The sequence below is a fragment of the Dendropsophus ebraccatus genome, chromosome 3 (genome assembly GCF_027789765.1).
Source record: "Dendropsophus ebraccatus isolate aDenEbr1 chromosome 3, aDenEbr1.pat, whole genome shotgun sequence".
NCBI classification, from domain to species: Eukaryota; Metazoa; Chordata; class Amphibia; order Anura; family Hylidae; genus Dendropsophus; species Dendropsophus ebraccatus.
The window spans coordinates 149,912,828-149,939,428 of record NC_091456.1 but is presented as its reverse complement, the minus strand read 5'-3'; the positions used below and the strand labels follow the sequence as shown (position 1 = coordinate 149,939,428).

The window sequence follows — 26,601 nt, the reverse complement described above, 5'->3', positions numbered from 1 at the left end:
AATGCAGTAAAAAGTGTGTAAACATAGCTTAAACCTGCAGTTGTGGACTTTGCTTTGGAAACTCTGCAGATCTGCAGCAAAATTCACAACTACAAAATTAAAGGGGTATATTACAAATCTATATAACTTCCTGATACCAGTTGATTTATTACATAAATATTAAAAAAAAAATAAAAATTGACAATATCAATATCCCCGCAACACACCAATAAATGCATGGTTTGGTACAGGTTTGTTGCTGTGGCTTTATCTTACGGATATACTGCTAGCTCGGCCTTAACCTTTCAATTGGTTTTGATCGCACCCAGTACTAACTCCTTTCAGTATGTGACTGTTCCCAACCTAATGTGGGATCAGATGCTGTTGCTGAAGTCAAATATAAATAGTTAACATGTTAAAAAGACTTACTTTTAATCTACAGTTATGTGTTAATATAATCCTCTGCTGAATATGATGGCGTTCTTCCCTGACCTACGAGAGCACTGTAATCCTTTTCCTCCCATTAATGGAAGGGTTGTTGGCAGTTCTTGAAAGACCTGTAATTTTAAAAAGATCAAGTTAAATTACTTAGAGGAGTAAAGCAAAGTAAAATAGGGAGTTCAGCTTTTATTGGACCAACAATAGTATATAGTTGAGAGATTTTCTTCTGATCACAAAAAAACTGTATGCAACATGCAATTACCGATTAACCAGAGGACGTTCATGCTGTCTGAATATTCCTTTCTCCTTTATTCCCCTAGAAAGGTGACCTATAAAGCTGAGAATTTTACATGTCTAATGGGTTGACTGTATTAGAGAACAGATTCTGATCAATTCTCCAGGTGTCTGACAATGTGGCCGAAACCTGAAAACAAGGGATACGGAATATTTTAGTGGTCATGGATGAGGAAACAATGAAAATGCTAAATAATATGATAGACAAGCCTTTAAAGTAAACTGTCTGGGGTTGAAATGCTTGATTTTTTTTTTTTACTAGAACAAGGCAAAGACAGAAACAAAACGAATAATCATGATTCCCTATGAAGTTCTTCAATATTGTTCTCTGCTCAGGAATTCATGGCAATATCTTCAATATCTTTTTAGTGATAATACTTTTTATATAAGTTCCTGTCCTGTTGCAGATGTTTCTGTCACTTTCTAATGTATATGAATGGAATCAGCAAGTTTTTCACTTACATTTGAAAAGAAACAATTTAAGTGAAAAATAAGAATTTGGGAGTCGAGAAGGGGTTAAAAGCCTACTTGCTTAAAATGGCAAACAATTATTTTATGTTTACAGAGAGAAAGCACTTTGGGGAGGGGGATAGGGCACGACATTGGTTACTGTAATGTAACTAGGGCCCAATCACAAAAAGACTGAGGTTACGTCAAGATTTACTTTTCTTTTTTTTTTTGGGTGGTGCAATCCGACCCATCACTAAAACACCAACAAGTGATCACATGGAAATTTTAGTTCTTTTTTTATACAGAGTTTTACACTTTGAGGCTATGTTCACACTACGTATATGTACGGCCGTAGTGCGAGCCGCGAATATTCGCCCGTAGTTTTGAGGTTGATGCGTACGCTGGAAAGTATACGATATACGGCTGCACAGTGCACACTATGTATGAGCCTACGGCCAGATCGTAAACGGACCCCTAAAAAATGAACAAGACCACTGTTTGCGGCCGGAACTGTGCAAATTCACGGCCGTGGATTGACGGGCGGTCCGTACGGAGTACTTAAGAAATAGCCGGCAATAATGCCGAATGCTGATGCCTCTAATAGTTAATATATTAAATTAATAAAACACATTTTCTTTGTAATAAAGTTCCTTTTGTTGTTCAATAATTTAATTCTAACGAATCCATCATTGTGCAATTAAATATACTGTTAAAATAAATATATATATAAATAAATGTATATTTATATATATATTTATTTTTTGACAGTATATTTAATTGCACAATGATGGATTCATTTAAATTAAATTATTGAACAACGAAACTGATTTTATTACAACAAAAATGTGTTTTATTAATTAAATATTAATTAGTACACGAAGCTCCATTAAGTCGTTAATTCATATTCCCGGTAAATAGAGCTTTCTGTACTAATCAACACTTTACTTTAATTAAAACATCAAATGTTTCTTCTAATTATGTTATCACAATAGCATTATTAGAAGAAACATTTTGAATTATATGTGCGCTCAGCTGATTGGCTGATCGGCTGAGCGCACATATAAAGAGGCGGTCCGCAGCACAGTGACTTCATTGTGCTGCGGACCAGCGAAGAGGACACATCGGGACATCGGATGGTGAGTATAAAGCTCTACCCATCCCCTCCCCAGCACTGCACCCATCCCAGTAAGGAAGGGGGGTCACTTAACCCCTTCCTTGCTGGGATTGGTGCAGTCTGACATCAGTCTGGCCCCCAGGGGGTTAAGGGGGATGCAATACATCCTCCCTTAACCCCTTGGGGGCCAGACTGTAAGCAGCGATCTGTAAAGATGCTGCATACTGTAAGGTGCACAACACCGCTCACAATGATGGGTGTTGTGCTCCTGTTTGTGTGTTTTTTGTGTGTTTCTCCCTTTTTGTTTTTCACATATCGGTATCCTGTGGATTACGTCAGATTCGATGGACTACGACGATGACGCGTCGTTGTTTGGTGTTTTTTTTTAAATAAAATGGTCAATGAGGGGTGTGGGGGTGTCTTTATTTGAATAAATTTTTTTTTTTCACTTGTGTCTTGTCTTTATTTCTTTACTTTATAGACTTAGTAGTGGAAGCCGTCTAATAGACGGAATCCATTACTAAGTCGGGGCCTAGTGTTAGCCGGTATAAAATGGCTAACACTAACCCCCCATTATTACCCCAGTACCCAATGCCACCAGGGGTACTGGGAAGAGCCAGGTGCCAGTGGTCCCGGAGCGTCAAAATTGGCGCTCCTGGACTGGGGCGGCAGCAGGCTGGTAAGATTTTGGCTGGGGAGGGCCCAAACCAATGGCTCTTCCCACCCTGGTGTTACTAGGCTGCTGTTGCTTGGTTTTTAACCCGGCTGGTTATAAAAATAGGGGGGACCCTATGCGTTTTTTTAAAATTATTTATTTATTTAAAAAAAATGCATAGGGTCCCCCCTATTTTTATAACCAGCCGGGTTAAAAACCACTCATCCCCTTCCTTACTGGGATGAGTGCAGTGCTGGGGAAGGGGTGGGGAGATCTTTATACTCACCCTCTGATGTCCCGATGTGTCCTCTTCGCTGGTCCGCAGCACAATGAAGTCACTGTGCTGCGGACCGGCTCATTATATGTGCGCTGAGCCGATCAGCCAATCAGCTGAGCGCACATATAATTCAAAATGTTTCTTCTGATAATGCTATTGTGATAACATAATTAGAAGAAACATTTGATGTTTTAATTAAAGTAAAGTGTTAATTTGTACAGAATGCTCTATTTACCGGCAATATGAATTAACGGCTTAATGGAGCTTCCTGTACTAATTAATATTTAATTAATAAAACACATTTTTGTTGTAATAAAATCAGTTTCGTTGTTCAATAATTTAATTTAAACAAATCCATCATTGTGCAATTAAATATACTGTCAAAAAATAAATATATAAATATACATTTATATATATATATATATATATATATATATATATATATTTATTTTAACAGTATATTTAATTGCACAATGATGGATTTGTTTAAATTTAATTATTGAACAACGAAAGGGACTTTATTACAACAAAAATGTGTTTTATTAACTAAATATATTAACCATGAGAGGCATCGGCATTACTGCAGAGGATCGCAAACCCCGGTAATAGCGATTCCTGTAAACGGTTTCCCTGCTTTCCCAGATGCATCCAGAGGTGTTTACATCACTTTCTAAAGATTTTATTTGTTATTTTTAGTTGAACCAGATTTCCAAGTAAATGACTGTATGTTTTCAGCTACATGTCTATTTTTTCCCACGGCCGTAGTTTCAGCTGCACATTTCAGGCCGCGTAAAAACTACGGCCGGAAATATACATAGTGTGAACATAGCCTGAGGCTATGTTCACGCTACGTATATGTCCGGCCGCATATTTTTCGCAGCTGGACATATACGTATAAAACTCAGGCCGGAATTTACGCAAGTTGCGGCCGGCTACGTACGGTCAGCGAACTTACGCCCGTAAGCTACGTACGCTTCCCGAACTGCGTACGTAGCGATCTGACAGTGGTATTTTACTGGGATTTCTTCGGCTAGCCCCTGACACCCCACAGAACCTTTTGGATCGGCAAAACAAAGTGGAAAAAAGAAGAAATCACCACTCTGTACGGGACCGCATGTTACGCTACAGGCGTAAGTTACAGCATTTCCGTCCCGAAACAATGGTCTGGTTCATTTTTTACGGCACCGCATACGATCCGGGCGTAAGTTCGTACGTAGTGTGAACTGTGCAGCCGTAGATCGTATACTTTCCATTGTACGCAAACTACGTAAATCTCCCGCCGCTTATTCACGGAGCGTGCTACGGCCGGAAAGTTACGTAGTGTGAACATAGCCTGAAACGGTGTTCTGGGACTCATTGGATTTATCTCTATAATGTACAAATTCCAGTAATTTTTTAACTAAAACTTTAAAAACAACTTTATTGAGACAATACTAAAAAAATTCACGGCTTGTTCTGGCATCCCAGAAAAATGGCAAAGGTCAGATTATGGGCAAGAAAAAAAGTACTTAAAGGGGTTATCCAGCTTTAGAAGCAACATTCTTATCTCCATTTTGGGTGCAGGTTTTGCAACTCAGTTTCATTGACATGAATGGAGCTTAATTGAAAACCACACCTGAACTGGAGACAAGAGCGGTATTGTCTCTGGAAGAAAGTAGCCATCTTTTTCTAACGCTGCATAACCCCTTTAAGGCAGAAGGTAACAAACTGGCAGCCTTCCAGCTGTTGCAAACCTACAATTCCCATCATGCCTGAACAGCCAAAGCTTTGGGAACTGTAGTTGTTTGACAAGGTATACAGCCTGAGGATGACCTGCAAAACATACGTACAGCTATAGACAGCCTTCATATGAAGCTACTTGCCTCATCTCTAACAAAAACATGTGTTTGCAGAGTTCAGACATTGACCAAATTTAATTTTGTCCTACTCTTCCAGATTTTCTCCACATTTTATAAGTTTTGAAGTTGTTGCTTGGCACCATTAAGTTCCATCTCCCTCCAAAGATTTTCTATTGGGTTAAGGCCTGGACACTGTCTAGGCCTCTCCAGAACCTTGAAATGCTTCTTACCAAGCTGCTTCTTAGTTGTCCTGGCTGGGTGTTTTGGGTCATTGTCATGCTGGAAGACCCAGTCATGACCAAAATCTTGTGGTATATGGCCCCATCCATCCTGCCTTAAATATGGTGCAGTAGTCCTCTCCCCTTTGCACAAAACCCCCCAAAGTGTTATGTTTTCAACTCCACGCTTCACAGATCTGCTACATAAATACACCCACAGACACACGCAGTGCTACTCCATCAATACCATACACAAACAGCTCTGCTACATAGACACTCACACAGCTCTGCTACATCGCCATACAATACACAGCTCTGCTGCATACATACAGACACACACAGAAAGATACAGAAACACACTGGGAATGTACATTCCTCATAGTCATGTGACTAATCACATCAATACCATGTGCTGGCAAAAGTAGAAAGACCTTGTGTTCCATGAAGGATTTTAATCCATGATGATGTAATGTGTTTTTAAAGGGGTTATCCAGCGCTACAAAAACATGCCGACTTTTAACCCACTGAACTTGCCTCTGAACTCCCCTACCCTCCCCAGGACGTACAGTTACATCCTGGGTCGTGAAGGGGTTAAGTGAGCAGGGTGCATCGGTGCATTGAAGGCTATAGTCCTGCCATCAGTGCACCAAACAACATCCTGGTGCTATGGGAACATAACTGCAGTCTAGAGTCTTTTAGCCTGCTGTTAGATTCCCTTTAACCACACTTAACCAGTAACATTACTGAGAAAATGTATTTAAGTGATTAATATTCCAATTGACGGTAAAGTGACTGACAGCATGCTAAAATATTTTACTTTTTTACTAGACATAAATAATCACTTGGAGAGAAGATAAAAAAAAAATCTAATTAGAATTTGAAAGGCATTTTCTGAGGCTAAAACCAGCATTTTCTGGTAAGTTGCATTTTCTCCAAGTACATGCACACAATTATATTATCTATTTAAAAGTCAGCGAGCACAAGCCCATTTCATGTACACATGAGCACACCTCTTCTTGTAAGACATATTACTAATAGTCATGCAACAGTGCTGTGACCTTTTGAATGGTTGTTCCACATAAGACAGCTCTTACTGCCTCATTAAAAATAATGGAGGCACACTAAAAAAGGCTGCCTTGGGCATGCCACTAGAAAGGTACACAAGGGTTAACCTATTTTTATAAATTATTTTCAAATTTGGTCAGATAACTTTCATGCCGCTGGAAAATAGCAGCATGGAAAAGTTTACATACCTCTCTGCAGCTTTGTTTCCTTTTATTGAACAAAAAAATTGAGAGGAATAGATACATGTACTTAAATGATTAGAACAATAAAAAAAAATACAGAACCGACTAACGTGACTGATAATATGCCGGTCCTTCTCTTGCCAAAACAGCTTTGACCCATCAAGGCATGGGCTCCATGTGCCCTTTAAAGGGGTCATGTGGTATCTGGTATTAAAATGTTAGCTGGGATCCTTAAAAGGGAATCTGTCAGCTGTTATTCACGTTCCAAAATGCTGACACTGTTAGGTCAAGTAGACGCATGATACCTTTCATATATTCAGCTGTGCTTCCAGGATATAAAAATATATATTTTATTGTACAAAAAGCTGAAGAGGTGTTTCCCACTCCCCGCCTGATTGACACCTGAAAGCTGAATCCTATTTGGCTGTTCTTCCATGTACCACTTTTGTTACTATAGTCTTCTTCAAGGCCACCGTTGAATGTATGGGATATTGTATGCCTTGATATGTTGTGATGATATTGTATTGATTCAAATGTTGACATGTTATACGATTACCTTTCAAAAAGTTTTATATAGGCTTTGCTATGGCTGGAAAAAAAATTCCCATCTCTAAAATTGTATAACTTTAGAATTTTACCGCTTAATGCTAGTCCTGGACTCTCTTCATAATAGAGTAGTTAGCTGAGTATAGGTTGAGGGGCAGAGGTGTGACAGGCAAGAGATGTCTACAAGGACAATGGTGGGCAAGAAGGAAATTCGAGCCCTTGACCAGGCTTCTCAAACCTCCAGTCTGGCCTCTCAATCTGATAGCTTAAGCTGCTGCCTATTTCTGAAGGATCTGCTTCCCTCAGTTGGGAATTTCAATAGTGCACACTGAAATTAATCTGACTGGAGTGAAGTTCCCTGCTGACCAGTCTTCTGCCTGCATCTGAGGAACCTGACCTGAAGCTTTGAGAAGACTTCTTCATGGAACTGAACCACTATTTTTCAGCCAAGTAAAGACAATTGTAAGTTATTAGCTTCAAGTTACGCAAATCTCCTGCCCAGTAGCGGTCTTCAGCACCAAGCCCCCCACGCTCTTGTGTCCAAAATCGATGGACAGGGCCACTGCCCCGCTCACCCGCCTGCTCGCCAGCTTGCTGCTGCGCTCTAAACTATAACTATGATTGCTTGTAACAAGCTCACAGTTACATGCGGCATCAGCCATTGACTTCCTCCCTGTCAGTCTCTCTTGTGGCTGCAGGCAGTGTCTTGCATGCGGTCACAAGACGCCGCTTTCTCCTTGTGGCGCTGGCACACGAGTGACGTCACTGGAGCACCGGGACCACAAAGCGAGATTGGCCTCTTTTTACAACAGGCAAGACACTGCCTGTGGCCACAAGAATGAAGGGCTGAGGAGAACCCTGGACCCAGGTGAGTGTAAGTGTTTGTTTTTTGTGTTATTTACTATATGGGAGGGGGAGCACACAGGTGGTCTATAAACTACTGGAGGAGCACACAGGGGGTCTATATACTACTGGGGGAGCACACAGGAGGTCTATAAAGTACTGGAGGAGCACACAGGGGGTCTATATACTACTGGGGGGAGCACACAGGAGGTCTATATCCAAGTCGGGGAGCACATAGGTGGTCTATATACAAGTGGAGGAGCACACAGGGGTCTATATACAACTGGGAGCAGCACACAGTGGGTCTATATATAACTGGGGACAGCACACAGTGGGTCTATATACAACTGGGGCCAGCACACAGGGGGTATATACGACTGGGGACAGCACACAAGGGGTATATACGACTGAGGACAGCACAGGGGGTCTATATAGTATACTGGGGGAACACACAGGGGGTCTATATACAACTGGGTCAGCAAACAGGGGTTCTATATATAACTGGGGGCAGCACACAGTGGGTCTTTATATAACTGGGGCAGAACACAGGGTCTATATAGTATACTGGGGGAGCACACAGGGGGTCTATATACTACTGGGGGCAGCACATCAGGGGTACATACTATTGGGGCAACACACAAGGGGTATATAATACTGGGGGCAGTACACAAGGGGTATACTACTGGGGGCAGCACACAAGGGGTATATACTACTGGGGGCAGCACACAAGGGGTATATGCTACTGGGGGCAGCACACAAGGGGTATATACTACTGGGGGCAGCACACAAGGGGTATATACTACTTGGGGCAGCACACAAGGGGTATATACTACTTGGGGCAGCATCAGGGCGTGCCTGGACATAACTTGGGGCCCCAGAAATGCCAAGACCGCCCCTTCTCCTGCCTATTATTTGCACCTCAGCTTCAAAAACACACCACCTTACATCAGCCCAGATATATTACACTGAGTTGCTTGAGAGAATTACTACCACCATCGGGACCACTGTTTTCAGCCTTTCAGCCAGAATAGGTGTCATCTCATTGGGCCTCCTCAGCACAAGCTTCCCGTGGGTTGCTTACAGCCATTTAAACAAATGACTATCCATGTAATGCATGGATGTGCTAGGTCCCCCACAGTGGGAGGAATCCCCCATTTTGGAAAAAAAAAATCCTTGTTTCCTTTAGCGTTCTCTAATTTCTACTTCATCAAAGGAGGAACAATGTTTTGGTAGATGTAATAACGTAAAACTACTCAGCTTTCTCCAGATGAACCAGTCTATACCTTTATATTGCCTGTTGCGATTTTTTGGGGACTGGCTATTAAAGTAAAATTGTAGTCTATCATTATGTAAAATAAGTTCACATTCTATAGTAATAATAATAGTATTAATAACAGTGTTTATAAAAATAAATGATAGCTGAGTTTCTGAAATCTTTTCATTAGCAGATTAGAGTTTATTCTTTTTTTTACTGTGTATTTATATACTGTTTATATACATATTATACATATATATATATATTTATCTCTGTATACACAACACTGTTTAACAAACGAAAGCATCAGCCTATTTCTAAGCGGCGGTGAAATGTCACTTTTGAACACATTTCTCACACACACACACACACACACACGCACACAGATGTGTCCCCATAATAGCCTGTGAGAATATGCATGTGGTAGGCAGTGGGGGCTGGGAGAGGCTAACAGAGAGCAGTAGGGACTTAGCCTCCCTGACCACATTTAATCAGGCCTTCTGTAAACAATTCAACTATTTCATTGTTCTCTAAAAAACTAATAAAGAGAAACAAGCACTTTTCATTCATCTTGAAGTAATTTTCTGTCAAGGTTGAGCCCCTTGTGGCCTGTAGCATGTGCATTGCTTTCTGCATGATCCTGCAGCAGCAGAATTATTTCACAGAGTCTGCCCGTTCACATGACAATGAGTATTTACCATGTCCGCCTCGGAGATTGTACAGTCAACGAGTTGTACAGCATTTCTATCAAGAGAAACTGCTTAGCATAACTAACTCTCAAGGAGTTATTATACCTCTAAAAATCCATTTTAAGTGGCATTATTTAAATAAAGCAGAAAAACGGTTCACTGGCTTTTAAAGGGACTACAAAAAGTCCATCAGATGCAGTGCAGTAATCCTCAGCTTAAAGCGCGGCGGAGAGCACTCCAGGGTATTATCTCTATAATGGAATGTTTTGTAAAATGTCCAGATAGATTCAACATTATAGCAGGTCTGAGGCGCTATACTGATTTTGTTACGTATATATGTTACAGATTATATTACAGGCTGCTTCCAGGCAGGAACATTCTATCGTAAATTTGCGTTATTAAAAAAATAATGATGCATTTCAGTACTGATGAAAATATTTTTTTTTGCTAAAAAATTAAATTTGTTCTGTAGTGGGATACGTATTTTAAAACCTAGGGTCATCCTTAAATACCATTTCCTGTTAAAATTATCCTGCCCTGCTTCCTTGCTCAGTGGCCCAGATGTACGAGTGTGTCTAGGCCAGAATTCTATGCCATAGCTGGCACTTTTCTCTACATATATCATGTATTTTAGACCCTAGGTTTATGCCACCTTTAATGAGGGCAGCATAAACTAGTAACAGAAATGCTGAACAGATCGGTGTATTACTTACATTATTCTGTTCAGCTGTTCTCCTAATATGCAGGAGAATAGGATTTTTGCCACACCTCTCCCCCGCCCTCCAGCTGCTGATTGACAGTTGACTGCCTATACACAGCATGGATAGATAACTGCCAATCAGCAGCTGGTGGGCGGAGTTTTCTGCTTCTTATGAATAATGAGGACTACTGAGCTCATGCACATAATTGAGAGGACTACGCTGGGATAGGACAACATAAACCTTCTGACAGAGTCTCTTTAAAAGCACTTACTGTTAAAATCACCCTGCCCTGCCTTCTGGCTCAGTAGTCCAGATGTACAAGTGTGTGTGAGCCACAATTCTGTCCCAAAGCTGGCACTTTGCTCTACATATATCATGTATTTTAGACACTTTAAAGACACTGGCATCAGCAAAAGGGCGTGGCCAAAGGTGCGATCACTGTGAGAAAGTATAAAAATAACGGACATTGTCTGCGCAGACCTCAAAATAATGATCATGTCAATTATTTTCGGACGTCTTTTACAAACACCGGATGTCATTTTTTTAGTTGTTCACACACAGTTTTTCCTTTTTCACCTTTTTTACTATTAAATTCAATGGACTTTTCAGTTAAAGACACACCCAAAGAGCAATCAGTCCACCTAAACTAGTATAATGCACCAACAGGTGTCCAAGCAGCAAAATGACAGACATGTTTTCTTTTCAAAAACACAGAGGAAAAAAACGTTGAGTGAACATAGCCTAAATCTTATTCTCTATAGCTGAAGGTGCTCTTGCCCAATCTGCCATCCTGTCTCCTCCTTCCATAAATTTTATTAGCTCTCTTACACCCAGCTTTCATATTTTCCCAGTACAATCTGTATTTATCACCTTTAATAATGACGAGCTTGCGGCCCTTATCAGTACAGACCCTTTTAGGGTTCTTACCCTTATTAACTTTACTTGTCTCCTTTTATTTCTTTATCTTTCGCTTAAAGTGAACCAAAAAATGTTTAATTTTTAACTAGCAAAGAAAAATCAAGAAAATAAATCTATAATCTTAGAATACTGTACTGTATATCTGCACTGTAGTGTACAGTTTTTCCCCACAGTTTTTGTTTGGTTGTTATGTAGAAAAATCACAAAGACCTTAAACCTCCTCAAGACCAAGACTTGGTCGTCTTGGTTCATTAACACATGAACACCTAAAAAAAAGCATGCCAATAATTGGATATTGTTGCATGCGGATAAAACCTCAATGACACACAGTTTTGGCTATTGGCTGTGTAGTTTTGCTGTTCATCAATCTTGTTACACCAGCCATCGGCACTGCACGTGGGATACTAAATACAGCCTTAGGCTATGTTCACACTACGTAAGTTTCCGGCCGTAGCGCGTTCTGTGAATAAGCGTCCGGAGACTTACGTAGTTTGCGTGTAATGGAAAGTATACGAAGTACGGCTGCACAGTTCACACTACGTACGAACTTACGCCCGGATCGTACGCGCCGGCGTAAAAAATGAACCAGACCATTGTTTGCAGACGAAAATGCCGTAACTTACGTCCGTAGCGTTACATGCGGTCCCGTACGTAGTGGTGATTTCTTCATTTTTGCAGCTTTTTGTGCCGATCCAAAAGGTTCTGTGGGGTGTCCGGGGCTAGGTGAAGATTTCCAAGTAAAAGACCGCTGTCAGATCGCTACGTAGGGCGCTCGGGAAGCGTAAGTAGACTTCGGGCGTAAGTTCGCGCTCCGTACGTAGCCGGCCATATACGCAGTGTGAACATAGCCTTAGGCTGCGTTCACACTACGTATATTTCAGTCAGTATATTTCAGTCAGTATTGCAACCAAAACCAGGAGTAGATTAAAAACACAGAAAGGATCTGTTCACACAATGGTGAAATTGAGTGGATGGCCGCCATATAACAGTAAATAACTGCCATTATTTCAATATAACAGCCTTTGTTTTAAAATGACAGCAAATATTTGTCATTAAATGGCGGCCATCCACTCAATTTCATCATTGTGTGAACAGAGCCTTTCTGTGTTTTTAATACACTCCTGGTTTTGGTTGCAATACTGACTGAAATATACGTAGTGTGAACGCAGCCTATGTTGAAATATGTTGAAATTGAGTGGATGGCCGCCATTTAATGGCAAATATTTGCTGTTATTTTAGAACAACGGCTGTTATATTGAAATAATGGCCATTATTTACTGTTATATGGCGGCCATCCACTCAGTTTCAACATTGTGTGAACAGATCCTTTCTGTGTTTTTAATCCACTCCTGGTTTTGGTTGCAATACTGACTGAAAATATACTGACTGAAATATACGTAGTGTGAACGCAGCCGTAAACACGTAAGTCAATTGTAATTTTAGGTAGAAATAGATTTGTGGATTGCGGACCCTTGTGGACAGTGACTGATCTTCTAGGCACCAATCTGGAGGAATTTTTTTTTAATAAAAGTAAATGACAAATCTCTGGCACTTTCTATCATCAGTTGATTTAAAAGATTTTTTTTTTGTAAACTACCCCTTTAATTCATGTAGTTAAAAAAAAAATGTTGTTGCATTCTGTGTATTATTACATGTATAGGGCTCTGAAATAAAGGGTTTAAAGGGTTTAAAAAAAAAGGGTTTAAAGGGTTTAAAAAAAATATTAATAATAATAATTAATTTTAGTGCACTATAGAATAAATGTAAAAATAAACATATAGTAAAAAGATAATGTTAGTCAAAGATGGTGCTTCACCTTAAAGAACTGTGATAAATCAACTGTTAACACTTGGCTTGTGATATGACATGCTTGTATGAGTTAGTGTGAAATATTCTACCTCAAGGTAGAAGTCATATTGACATGGTGGAATAAATTCATTATTAGCCTGTAAGTGATGTCACCAACTCTAAGAATTGAAGGGAACGTCACCCCTTTATGCTACGCTCCCTGCACAGTATGACACTTGTGTGAATATGTTTTACTTTTCCGGAACATACAGTTTGTTCTGTGCAAAGCAATGTTGGTGGTGTCAGGCAGAAGTCCGATGAATTTATTAGCCATGGGCTCCACCTGCTTCTATTTAACAGCTTTCTCCCTATTACTGTGTCTAAAGATGGGCGGCAAAGCAGCTAAAGTATACATTGGACTCTCAATGATAGAGGATAACAGGTTTAAGTGCTGATTCTTAGGATTTGCAGTTTTAGCAGAAATGATTGAACATCACATAAAAGAGCCTTAACTGTAAAGAACCTGACAGGGTCTTGACCAGTAACAAAAGGGAGATGTGCCTGAAGAAAAGGTTAGCTTCTACCCCACCACAAATATGATCCGTAACATTGGCTTTTTTTGTTTTTGTTTTGGGCAATTTAATTTAGCCTCATTTTTTATTTACTTTTTTAAACTAATCATCAACTTGAGACTCATGGAAGACCAAACAGCTGTTATTTAGCTGCTGGAAATCTTATTTGTACGGGCAGCTTTTGGCATCTGTAACCTGCTCTATTGTCTACAATCATGTATTATATCCTCTGTAAAATACATTTAGCTGTATATTGTTCTATGGATCACAATTACCTTTAAAGGTGTTTGTGGAGTTTTACTCCCTGTAACTTGCTTACCTGACTGCCTGGGATCAGTCTCCTGGTTATGCATAATCCTAGCTAGTGCATCTAGTTATCTAGTTTGACCAGGGACCATTGAAAAAAAAGGGGGGGGGGGGTAGGGGGTGGGGTCAGAGTGTGCCCCCTCTTCGAACTCCCCTAAGGGCACGGTGATGTACAGGTACATCATTGGTCCTTAAGGGGTTAGAGGGTTTACCATTATTAAGACATATTCATAGAGGATAAATGTGATGTGGTGGACTTTACGGAACACACACACATTCAGTATCTATGAGACCACTGAAGATAGGCAAGAGCTGTGCTTAGCTAAGGACTAGAACTTTTTCTTGGGATCATGTGGCTAGAGAATAAGGGGGTGATTTATCAAACTGGTGTAAAGTAGAATTGTCTTAGTTGCCCCTAGCAACCAATCAGGTCCCACTTTTCATTCCTTACAGATTCTTTGGACCCATTATTCCATAGACTTCAATGCATGTTAGTCAAGCCAATTAAAATGATGCAATAGTGGACATTTTTGAACACCAAAAAGCCTTTTTTCATTTTTGGACGTTGTGTGAACATAGCCTATCAATAGAAATCTTTTAGTCAGAATGAAGCTGGCAGCCAAGCACATGATTATTGGCTTATTGCAGGACATATCAGCCTGTTCTGCCAAACACCACTTCATGTAATAGGGCCTAAAGTTATGTATCAAAAGCATCATCTACTTGGTTAAGCAGCCATGGAGAAGATAGGGCGCACAAACTGTCCATGTAAGGGGAAAAAATAAGCAAACACCATACTAAAGAGAACAACGAGGTGAAACAATGTGCGGCTGTTGTAGAAAATCAGAGCAAAGACAAATAAACCTGTGATTCCCTGAAAATAGGATATCCTCCTAAAATAAGACACCCCAACTAGCCTACCAACTAGTCTAAAATAAGGCAACCCCTTAAAGTAAAAATGCTCCCCCCCCAACCAACGCCGGCCACCTGCCACCCCTCCCCCCCATGACTCACTTAATCCCCTTGAGTATTTTCACAGCTGGTGCTGCAGGCATACTAGTCCATGCCCCCATGTCCTACTGCACGTCCAGACACACGCCGGAGGTCATCTGACACACGCCCCACCACATGCTCCTAGTCCCACGGCTGCTGCGCTTCTGCTGCACTCCTACACTGAGGATGTTGAAGAATATGTTGGGGGGTTCCAGGGGAAGGCTGGGAGTAGAGCCAGGGGGAAAGCCAGGATAGAGCCAGGGGAAAGCCAGCATAAGGCCGACTGGAGAGCCAAGGGGAGGCCAGGGGGAGAGCCGGAGGGAGGGTCTTATTTTTGGGGAATCACAGTAATAATCACATTTTCTAACAGCAGTAGCCATAACCATCATGAGTACTTTAGGTCAAGTAATGGTGGCTATGCATCCATGGCTCAGTTTTTTAGAAAACAAGGGTATGTATAGTAAATGTTTGCATACATCTTTTCATACATACAGGTCATAGGCAAAAACTTCTCATATATGGGGTAGAGCTAATTCCTTCTAATAGCGTGTAATAATCAGCTTGGTGGCCATTAAAAAGTGGGAGATTACAACTCCTAAGGGAAATCTTTTCTTTACAATAGGAACTTTATCTGTTTTTGAAAAATAGATGTTTCCACCAGAAATATAGACATCGTAGAAGAGTGCTCCTGCTTAGGACCTCCTTTTTAGTCCCCGGATGGAGAGCCAATAAGTCGCAGGGGTGTCCATCTTAAGGACTTCACATATTACATTACAGTAGCTCTAAATTATTACTACACATATTACTGTTTTTCTGTTTAACACCTTCCGCAGTAATTACAGCCGGTCACTAAAGGGTTTCAGGAATTGGATTCATGTTGAATTCCTGTATGTCCGGGCAGCACATTTTAGAGCAGAAGCTGTTTTTATGAGACAACCCATTAAAATGATTGTACGTCTATGTAAAAACCCACATTCTGTTCTAGCTTCTGCCATTTGGATTTCATTAACCTAAACTACATCTACTGTATATATCTGTTTGCTGATGTTCTTCTGAAGTTATTTGCATTCACTGTTCCACATCAAATCCCCATAATTAATTTATCCATGTCCTGATACCACTAGATTAAGGCGGTGATTCTATCTGGCAATTAAGCTGTGTACTCAGCTGATCAGGACTGGCGTACACAGCCTATAGGAAGAAGCAGTGTGTATCCAAACTCAGAAAGCATTTCTCATTGTTTCAACCATACGAACCAAAAGATTGACACAAGAAACAGAATTATTCAGCATTTCAGCCAAGTCCGTAAAAAAGCTCCCTTTTATTTCATTCCAAATATAGATGCAAGTTAATATAGCTAACGCGTTTCAGAACCTCAATCATAGCGGAGACTAAGGTCTCCCTCTGAAACGCTTAAGCTTTCCTATAGAATAAAATAAAAGCAGGATGACTTTTTTGAAGATTTTTTTTATTGCACATGGTTGAGATGCTGGACTCTCTTCCTTGTGTTTGCGTATGTTGCCCTCTGGGGTTGGTCAGTGTTCGGGACTGTTGAAGTCCAAGGTAGACTTGATCTGGAAGGTTGGTTCTGTTTTATATTTATATTATTTTATGGACTTTTTCCAAATAGATAGTCAGAATTAAACAATGGGGGAAATTTATCAAGGGCTTTGGGCCTATGTTTAGGTGAATAATTGGATTTTTCACCCATTTTTGGTCTAAGTTCTATTTATGAACAAGTATTTAATGGGTGAATATTTTTTAGCTGAAACTTTTTTTAATCTGCCTGTTTTGAGTATTCACCAAAAAGTTCACATAATTTTTATATTTTATGTTTGTGTGACTTTTTTAAAAATTCACACAAACAGTTGCAGGCTTATGACAGGTCAATACCAGGTGAGTATACTTGTGCAATTTTGGGGACTTTTTCTATGACCTTTTACTATGGCAGTGCTACATTTTAATAAATTACACACAAGATATTGGAACAAAATATCCACCAATCTTCATTAGAAGAGTCACATACATTAGACTCCTTAGTAAATGTCCTCCTATATGTTTTTACATATATGGCAAGAATGCAAAGTGTTTCTGAGAAAATGCAATATCCATACAATTAAATGGAAGCATACATCCAATTAGCTCTTAGAGACAAAATTTTACATTATCGGCCATTCACATGTGATATCTGTAAACCCAGTCTTCTGAAACCCCTCTGCCATTTGTTATCTCTCTAAAAGGACAAGAGTAAGGCCGGGTTCACACAAAACTAGCAGAATTCCGCGGCGGAATTGTCCGCCCCGAAATGCCGTTAGCCTCCCTCTCGTAATGTGAGTCTATGGGAGGCGCGTGCTGCTGTTCTCACATCGTCTCTCCGCGCTGAAGAATGAACATGTTCATTCTTCAGCGCGGACAGAGCAGGAGCGCGCGCCTCCCATAGACTCCCATTATGAGAGGGAGGCTAACGGCATTCTGCGGCGGAATTGTCGGAATTCCGCTAGTTTTGCTCAGTGTGAACCCGGCCTTAGGAGGATGAAATCCAAAATGTCTGATGCTTCTCTTCCTGACATCAGTACACACTAGACAATTGGTCAGTCCCATCAAAATTGGCAGGTTCGGCTTTTTCTCCCTAATGTTCTGGATTCCGCTTTTGCAAGTACTAAGGAGGGATAGATTATGATTGTAAAATCAAACCCTCCAATTTGATAGCAACATCTTCAATGGATGGATTTTGGAGGCATGTATAGAGACTTTAGTGGATAATAACAAACTTCACATCCTATGGGTGGACAGAATAAACTTTACTTAAGATGATTTTCTAGTAGGTGTATTCTCTATATTAAACTTGAAAAGTGATGCTTATCCTCATCATAAAACTTGTTTGACTTTAAGTGTCATAAAACTCCTATAGGCAAGGTGCTAGTCTGCTTTCTTGTACTTTATCAGCAAGGACAAACATACATGCAGGCATGGATCTGGATAAGACCCCATGAGCCAAATCTTAGAACAACACAAGGTATTTCTAGCTGGTAGTAAAGTACTTTACTTGGAAGAAGACAGCGTAATAACACAATAAATTGGCAGTGCTGCCAGGGTATGCACATACAGTACATAGCTTTTAGTCAAATACTAAGTGAATTTAGTCAAATACTACACTAATAACAAGAATCTAATCATTTGAATGAATTCACCTTTACACGAGTTATATCTTCTTTATATACTTTTCGTTATTTGACAAATACTCCTAAAAGTCACTGGCATTAGTCATGGCATCAGAGCTCGGCATGTGTGATTTCACTGACCGTTATTCCCTGACCTTTATTCAATGTAATGTATAACAAAAATTTCCTTGTAATGTCGCCTTCCGTGTGTTCAACGTGGTAGTAGAGTAGTAGACCTGATTCCTTGATTACTTTGGTCTGATTTTGTGCAGAGTTCCTTTTCTCAGACTTTATAAACATTCATTGATCAACCATTCTGCGTGGAATATAGAACTCTGTATAGCTCTGCCCCAGTATGATTTCTGTTCTGTTTCGTGACTTTTTGGGTTTCTTGGTCCCAACTTTTTGGAAGTCAATTAGCTTTGCTCGGAGTTTCTAACACTCACCTGCCGCTCTGCTGTGTTCCAACCTGCGCCGCTGTTTGTCTTACATTTATACCATCCTGTAAACCATGATTTTCAGTTTCTGTCATGATGAGTTGCCGTTTTTGTATTTTTGTAGCACATATTGACACCTGCATATACATTTTTCCATGCAATTGCTGGCTGGTCATCCTTTTCTACTCCCCTAGGGAAATCTAAGTACAGACAGCCATTGTTAGGATCCAGGAAGCAGGGCCGTTTCTACTACCGGGCGGGCCGGGCGACTGCACGGGGTGCCCACAGCTAGGGGGCGCCCGGCGGCACCCGACAGCGCCCGGCCCATGCACTCATCTGCATGTCTATTACACCCGGCCCGCCCCCAGCCCCTGCACCACCCCCGGGGGCTATGCAACGGACCGCGGACCCCGCGGAGTTCTGGGATGTGGACACCTCTCCCCCTCCCTCTAGACTCCGCTGATGTCCTCGGCGCCGTCATCCTCCCGCTCCCGCTCCCCCTTCCCCCGGATCTCACCCATCTCCTTAGCTGACGCCGGATCCTCCAGCAGGTGCAGGGGGACGTCATCGCGCTTGCTGGGGGATCCCTCCGACGCCTGACAAGCTAGAGAGGGGAGAAGAGAGGAAGACAGACTACATGCCAACATTAGGTGAGTATACTGTATTTTTTTTTATTGAAGGGGGGGGGTGATGCAGGGAGACACTATTACTATTTGGGGGTATTGCAGGGGAACATTTATGCTATATGGGTTAATGCAGGGGGACATTACTACTATATGGGGCAATACAGGGTACATTACTACTATATGGGGTAATGTAGGAGGACATTACTATCATATGGGGGAAATGCTGGGGGACATTACTACTATATGGGGCAATGCAGGGGGGACATTATAACTATATGGGGGCAATGCTGGGGGACATTACTACTATAGGGGGCAATGCAGAAGGACATTACTACTATATGGGGCAATACAGGGGGAACATTACTACTATATGGGGGCAATGCTGGGGGACATTACTACAATATGGGGGCAATGCTGGGGGACATTACTACTATATGGGGCAATGCAGGGGGACATTACTACTATATGGGGTAATGCAGGAGGACATTACTACTATATGGGGCAATGCAGGGGGACATTACTACTATATGGGGCAATGCAGGGGGACATTACTACTATATGGGGTAATGCAGGAGGACATTATTACTATATGGGGCAATGCTGGGGGACATTACTACTTTATGGGGCAATGCAGGGGGACATTACTACTATATGGGGTAATGCAGGAGGACATTACTACTATATGGGGTAATGCTGGGGGACATTACTACTATATGGGGCAATGCAGGGGGACATTACTACTATATGGGGTAATGCAGGAGGACATTACTACTATATGGGGCAATGCAGGGGGACATTACTACTATATGGGGTAATGCAGGAGGACATTACTACTATATGGGGGCAATGCAGGGGGACATTACTACTATATGGGGTAATGCAGGAGGACATTACTACTATATGGGGGCAATGCTGGGGGACATTACTACTATATGGGGTAATGCAGGGGACATTACTACTATATGGGGCAATGCAGGGGGACATTACTACTATATGGGGGCAATGCTGGGGGACATTACTACTATATGGGGGCAATGCTGGGGGACATTACTACTATATGGGGTAATGCAGGGGGACATTACTACTATATGGGGCAATGGAGGGGACATTACTACTATATGGGGCAATACAGGGGACATTACTACTATATGGGGCAATGCAGGCGGACATTACTACTATATGGGGTAATGCTGGGGGACATTACTACTATATGGGGCAATACAGGGGACATTGCTACTATATGGGGGCAATGCAGGAGGACATTACTACTATATGGGGCAATGCAGGAGGACATTATTACTATATGGGGCAATGCATGGGGACATTATTAATATATGGGGACAATGTAGGGGGACATTATTACTAAATGTGAATGTCGGGCAATCCAGGTGCCCAAAGCAACCAATCACAGCTCCTCTTATATTCTACCAAAGCTGAGAGCTGAGCTGTTATTGGTTGCTGTGGGCAGTTTACACCAGGTGTATATTTACATCCTTTTATAAATCTCCCCCTATACGTATATGTGGGGCAATGCAGGGGAACATTATTCTTATATGGGGGCACAGCAGGGGGATCCTACATACAGGGGGTAGCCCACATACCCACTGTCTTTAATGCACCAAACAGCAGAAGTACCACAGTTGGGAGCCTATAGGAGAGGAAAAGGGGAATTTGCTTAAAATGTGCAGAGCCTAAGATGTTTGTCTCGCAGGTTCTGAAGAGATGAAACGTAGCTGAAAGCCTTCATGGAGGTCTGGGCCAGATGGAGAGGAAAAGGAAAGTGATGCCTCAGATCAAAGAAGACTTCACCTGTGAGTCACTGTATAATGATTTTGTATTCAGTTGAACATTATCTGTTGAGTGCAACACTGCTCTATGCTGCAATACACATACTGCTTCATCCTAGTAACCCGAATCTTGATAAAAGTCCCCCTTCCTTCCCTTGGGCTGAACTGAGTGAGTGGGAGGGGGGGGGGGGCTTTTTATCAAGATCTGCCCTGTTGCCAAAATGCCCTAGAAACTGCCCTGCCAGGAAGACTGCTATAGGTGAAAACTATTTTTGTGGTCTGGTGACCAACCAACATCATGACACCTCATCATTTCTTGCTCAATTAACATCTGCAGTCATCCCTAGAGTAAGGCTACAAGATTACTCTAAAGTTCCCTCCATTGGTGACTGCAAGTATTTAGCATGATACGTCTGTGCATGGGATTTGGGCCTCATGAGAACAACTGAGATCTAAATGATGTAAAGAGGTTTTAGAAAATAACCACATCATTTTGATCCTATTTATAGTACAAAAATATCAAATGTCATCTAATGGCAGTCATTGACTGTGGAGGTAATCTCCAAGAATGTAATATTTATTAAATAGGACTTATGACGCAGCTGCCAGTTCTTTTTTTTTTCCAAACAAATTTTATTAAACAGAAAAATTATACATCATGACACAGAGCATAATATACATAATACAAATATATACATAAATAATACAAAATATAGGTCACGCAGGACCTTGCAATATCATGTGGCTAAACAGAATGCTCTCAAGAAACAAATATTTTTTTATGAAATCTTGTGCTGAAGACTGCTGAATAGACTTAATGCACAGAGTGGTATTGGAACTGTGTTTAAAAGGAGTTTAAAGACTCCCATGTTGTTATTCTTTAGCTCACATATTTCTGTGTACACTATATCCAGTTCTCTCATAGCAAGGATCCTATGGGGCATACTCTCCAGTGGTGAGAAATGTATTGACTTCACATTTCCCATAATTCTTGTGACAGCACAGTCTAAACTCCTTTGCAAATCCATTTTAATTCTACATAAATCTATAGCTGCAAAACTATGAATTATACATTCATAGTTTTGCAGCTATAAATTTATATAGAATTAATATTGCCCATGAAGTGTTGTCTATGGGCCACCTGCAATCCAAAGCCAACAAAGGGCTAGGGGCTTGAACTGTAAACTGGGGCATATTAATGTATGTCCTTTTTCTTTATGGTCTGGGATCCGGGCAAATGCACAGACAGTGGAAAAAAGTCATATGCATTGGGCTATACAAAACATTGGGTCTCACAGCTGCAGACAATGTGTGGACCGTTTTCTATTGACGTCTGCTAGGGGCCTAGGTAAGTAAATGGTATGTTTAAAGCGCTTCTACTTTGAACTTTCATCAAAACAAGAGGATATATGAGATGACTTACTCTTTTCCTCCAAGAGTGTTTCATAGATGGTCTCTTTATCCAATTTTTAAAATAGGTGATGAAGGTTGTCCACACTGGGAGCGCTTCTTCTATCAGCTACAGCGTTCCATGAAAGTTTTCCGTGACGTCACAAAGTTTGCTACGGAGCCTCACAAGGACCACAATTCCTCCTACGTGTGAGACTCCGTAGCAAACTTTGTGACGTCACAGAGAACTTTCACGGATCGCCGTAGCTGGTAGAAGTCGCGCCACCAATTGTGTGTGTGTGTGTGTGTGGGGGGGCTCCCAGTGTGGACAACCTTCATCTCCTTTTTGAAAAGAGTAAGTCATCTCATATACCCTCTTGTTTTGATGAGAGTTCTAAGTAGAAGTGCTAGATACATTAAACATACCATTTACTCTATCAACATTGGGAAGTACGGGTTGTTCCCTTAATAGCATCCACAGCAGCATACTACAAGCTAGTTTTTAGGCGCCATGTCACTTACACCCATTTTTGGTTGTATTGTTGAGTTGCAACAGAGCAAGTGTTGAGCAGTATCTATGAGTTTGATCATACAGAAGACCATGTTGACATCGATGGGCATTACATTACAGCACTATACCTCCCACAACAGGATATAAAATAATCTTTATAACTTTACCTATTCAAGTTCAGATGACATTACATAAATGGGGGGCACGCGCAAATAAGATGGCTGGAAGTGCTCGTGTAAAGGGTATATACTCCAGCAATAGTATAAGGGTAAATTACAACACAGTCCATATGGATATTCATGGGTTCCAAATGTATTTACAATATTATTCAAGATATTCGATATTCAAGATTCAAGATATTCAAGATAGAGATTTTTTAAGGAAGTTTAGATACAGAATAAAAATGTGACAAACATTTGGATGGTTCTGCTTTCGCAGGTCTTCTCTACACTCTCATGAGCTGGAGTAAATAGGCAGAAGATGAATGTGTGTGTATAATGCTTGGACGCCGTATGCGCACATACACCTTCTGAACTATAAATGACATAACCATAATACCTCAAATACCTTAGACACCAGTGTGGCTTTCTCCTAATGAGGTGTGAAGTATATTTCAGGAATATTTCAGGAATTTAAGGAAGAAAAAAAAAAGTCTCCTCTGCATTCGCAAAACCTTTTAAATATATATCTTGTCTATATTCATCCAATATGGGAAAGTGATGAAGTGAGACAAAACAGCATTTATCCCCTGTAGCTTAAACCCTCTATTTCCAGGTATAAGTGTTTAAGGAAGAGCTGGCTTCTACGCTAGAATAGATACTTAGGGTCTGTATAATGAAGAAATATGAAATGACTGTCTCCACTGATGTAATATTAAAAGCCATGAAATGAGCTACAATAATGTATTTTTCCGTGCTGCGTCTATTGCAGAGAGCATTTGCATTCGGCATAATTAGCGGTAGGCAGAGTTAGCCACCTCCAGAGGGAATCTCCAGACAACTGCTATACTGACTACTAGTGCTTAATTTCACAATGTCAAAGCCAGCACATCTTAATTTCTGGAGAATAAGCTCATCTGAACCTACTCCCCGGTTATGCAAAACGCAGAAAGTACCGCTCAGATAAAATAGAGTGGACACCAGTGTAATGAATGTGGTTATTAAATTGTTTCAATTGAAAGAACCCTATTCTTACACCACTATAATGGGAACAATTTATCCCCACTGATCAGCCTGTCTCGTTTTTCTCTGAGCTCCCTTTGATCTCGAAGCATATTGCAGCACTGTGTCCTATTCAATAGTAAAACTGGGGCAATTTTAATGCTTTTGTACCTTACCACTGCTCCATTTTTTTGCTGTTTAAAAATAGCTGTTAATTATAAGTGCAGTTTAAATGCCTCAAGTGACCCAGAAATGCAGGTTGAGATTGCTGAGGGAGATGGATTGCGGCTTTCACATAACACAGATGTACTTTCATAGCACTTTGTGAATCCGCCATCCAGTACCATCCATTTCATCAAATTATTATGTTGCTTTCATGCATTGCTATCCTTTTTATAAACTTTTATAGCAATACTATTTAGTTTCTATAGCAGCAATTTTATTTGCCGAGATTTTGACACATGACAAACTTCATATTTCCTGGAGGCTGAAGTAGGGAACTTTATTAAAGTTACCCCCATTGTGGTCAATATGGCTCCAGAATTTAAAAAAATTATGGCATAGCATTTAAAAAAATTATGGCATAGCATTTATCTGTATATGTAATCTAATATAAAAAATATAAAAAAGGTTTTAAAAAATATAATAAACCTCCCTGCCCAATAGAAGTTTGAATCATTCCAATTTACCATTATACAAATAAAAATATGTAAAAAAAAATTAAATATATTTGGTAGTGTGAGGAATTGTCAGATATATTAAAATATAACAGTGAACAGCGTAATTCAAATGAGGAAAAAAAAACTGTTGCTTTTTTTTTTTTAATTTACATCAGAATTTTTTTTAATAAAAAAAGCTGTCAAAAAATTTCTTTTACACCAATATGAAGCCAATAAAAACTAGAGATCATGGCACAAAAATTAATTCCCCAACCAGATTTTTAGGTGGAAAAATAAGAGGGTTATTACTCTTAGAAGGTGAGGAGGAACATTGTTTCTTTGTGACCTGGACATCAATGACCTTTGTCCAGGAAGGGGTTAATAAAATATTTGTATTTTCTTTAATATGGAATCTTCTAGTGTAAGGCTATGTTCACACGGCGTAAGAGACTGGCCGTTCCATGACCTGGCCGGGTCACGGAAAGGCTGGTCTCTGCAAACATCATCCCGGCCGGTACTTAAGTACCGGCCGGATGATCTTTCCGGCAGCAGTGTTCTGACGTGGGCCTATCAGCGCGCGCCTGGATCAGAACTCCTCACAGCACACAATAAAGCAAGCGGCCGGATCCACTCGCTTCATTGTGTGAACTGACATGGGTTTATACAGGCGCAATTCACTGAACTGCGGCCGTAGAAAACTGACATACTTTTACGTAGTGTGAACATAGCCTAAGACTGCATAACATGAATGACTATATATATATATATATATATATATATATATATATATATATATATATATAATAGTTTTATTAAATGTTATATTATTTATTAATAATACATATGAAAATGAAAATATGTAAATCAGGACTTCTTATTACTTCATAGTGCAGGACCTCAAACATTGGTAACTTCACAGGCCATTACTTTCTTCATTTATATGTAACTCAGGCTCAAGTGGCTTTAAAATAAAGAAGCCTGATGTTTGATTTTATATTGTGGTGACCAATATCCTTAGGTGGTAAGAACATTGCGTTCTGACATAGTTGGTTTGTGAAGATAGCCGGCAGTCACGTGCAGGTACTTTCATATTGTGCATGAATTTGCAATAATTCTGCCTCAGCTTTCATGTTTCCTCAACCCTAAAGCATACTAAAATGCTAACTGGCTTCTTTTGAATTGCCTTTGACATCTGGTGTGTCAATAAGAGCTATCATAACTAGTAGACTGCACTCAACTCTCTAATATATAGAGCTAACCAATTCCAACAGACTGCAGAGAACTGTCAAGTTAAAACAACTGCTTACTAGTATAGGCAAAAACTGTCAAAAAATCAAGAAATGTATCTTTCATACTTTTTGCCTTTCAGATTTGGCATGCAATTATAGCCATCCAAGCTGTTGTTATGGTGCCTTTCAGAAAGGAATAGAGATGCAAGAATATAATTCACTTCCTCCACTTTTCCTCCTTCTTCACAAATCTGTGGCCTGTATAAAAAATTTGTCAGTAATTTTTTTTCTATAAACACCAGTATATAACAAAATATCACTATCTTATGACTAACTTATAACCCTCGCTCATAATCTTTCCTTTCTTTTTGCTAATAAACTATAGCCTAGGTGACTAATACTCAACCACTGATGACCAAAGTTGTGCTTGGCTGCGTAGACACCATAACGCGAGGCATACATGTCACATGTGTATACACTAATGACTTGCAGGCTTTTATACTTTTTTTTTTTTTTTA

At 40.4% G+C, this 26,601-nt stretch overlaps 1 long non-coding RNA gene across 1 annotated transcript; it reads right to left on the bottom strand.

Annotated features, from left to right (window-relative positions):
• Nucleotides 1–414: 414 nt before the first annotated feature.
• On the bottom strand, nucleotides 415–10,638 carry LOC138787382 (uncharacterized). The gene is made up of 3 exons (XR_011362362.1): nucleotides 10,560–10,638; nucleotides 683–844; nucleotides 415–536 (listed from the first exon to the last, which is right to left on the bottom strand). It is a non-coding gene; the product is annotated as an uncharacterized lncRNA (long non-coding RNA).
• Nucleotides 10,639–26,601: the final 15,963 nt, after the last annotated feature.